The sequence below is a fragment of the Neomonachus schauinslandi genome, chromosome 6 (genome assembly GCF_002201575.2).
Source record: "Neomonachus schauinslandi chromosome 6, ASM220157v2, whole genome shotgun sequence".
Lineage (NCBI taxonomy): Eukaryota > Metazoa > Chordata > Mammalia > Carnivora > Phocidae > Neomonachus > Neomonachus schauinslandi.
The window spans coordinates 114,828,634-114,830,194 of record NC_058408.1 but is presented as its reverse complement, the minus strand read 5'-3'; positions in this window follow the sequence as shown (position 1 = coordinate 114,830,194).

The window sequence follows — 1,561 nt, the reverse complement described above, 5'->3', positions numbered from 1 at the left end:
ATTCTCAGACAGGAGGGGCAAAATCTGAAGTGTGCCTGCTCCTGGGAGACCACGCTGGAGGCACAGAAGGGCACAGGTATGGCCGAAACAAGCCCAGCGGAGGCAGGTCAAACCTGAGGATGAGGCAGAGCCTATCAGAGACTTACAATATTTGTTTTAAAAATGATAACACAGCTTCATTTCTTGGCCCCCCTCTTGGGTACAGCCAGACTTCAGAGAACCCAACATGTGTTGGTTTTCTCTCCAGGACTTGGCCAAGCACCCTGGTTGTGATCTCATGTGCAACAGGAAACACTGGAGGGACTGGGTGGGGGCACGTGGGAGCAGTGTCTGGGCCCCATACCCAAGAAGCTCATGGATCCCAGGGCTGTGGAACATTCCAGGTGCCCTTGAGCTATCCGCAGCTACCTGCCCGTGTCTACATCCCCCGCCCCACACACAATGACAGCAAAGCTCTGGACTCTGAATCTGGGCCCCCGGGGCCCCAGCACCACTCAGTGCTGTCCGAGGAGGATAGTGAGCTGAGAGCTGGCTGGCAGGCCCCAGGCACCTCCAGTCTTCGTGTTCAAGAGAAGTGGCTGCATCCTTCCCCGCAGCATGAGCTGTTCTCAGGGCCAAGCCAGGCCCATATGCTCCCTCAGTCCCATGGCATGAACCAGGGTCCGGCCCTGAACCCACCAGGAAGGATGTTTTAGAAAAAGGGCTGCTTTTGCCTTATGGACTTTTAAGCCACCTTTTTCTGAGTCACCTCAAAACAAAGCAAGGCATCTTGGTGGAAAGCAGCATCATCTGGGTACCCTGGAAGCAGCTAGGGTCTTCTCTTTGCATTCTGTAGGCTGGGCCTCAAAATGGAGCCTTCTCTTCCATCTGCTTTCAGCTCCTGTGCTAGGAGGTTGGGCCCCCGAGGGGCAAAACCCCTTCCCTTCCAAGCCTGGCTCTGGGCAGGAGATGGGCTATCGCTCGTTAGTGCTCTTCCTTAGGACTTGGGCACCTGCTGCAGCTTCCCTCGACTCGGGGACATCTGGGCTCCCGAGCTGGGGCAGGGACCCGGGCACAGGGCAGTGCTGGGGCGCATGCAGCTGTGGCTGCAGACCCTGGCCTGGATCAGCTGGGTGCCCCAGATGTCACGGCAACCCGTGTCCCGAGGTGCTTGTGCTACTGGCGGGGAGAGGTTGGCCAGCTGTTGAATGGCTGGGAAGCCCCGCCTGGGGCGCTCATCTGGCTCAAGCGAAGGATCCGGGAGCGTGGAAGGCGTGGGATGCATTGACCTAAGCTGGGAACCTACCCGGTCAAGGGCCACCCGCGCCCTGCCAATGCGGCAGGTGCTCCTCGGGGACAAGGCCGCATTGTCCGGCAGCTTCGTGCCTCCACTTGGCAGAGAGGAGCAGCCCTTGCCCCGCCCCTGGTTCTGCAGATGCTGCTTTGAGGCTGAGCTCCCCATACACGGTAACGCCCCAGTGGGGTCATAGCAGCGCGGGGCAGGCAACACTATTAGCTGTGTGGCATTGGGCAAGTTACCTAACCTCTCTGTGCCTGATTTCTTTATCTGTGTAGTGGAAAT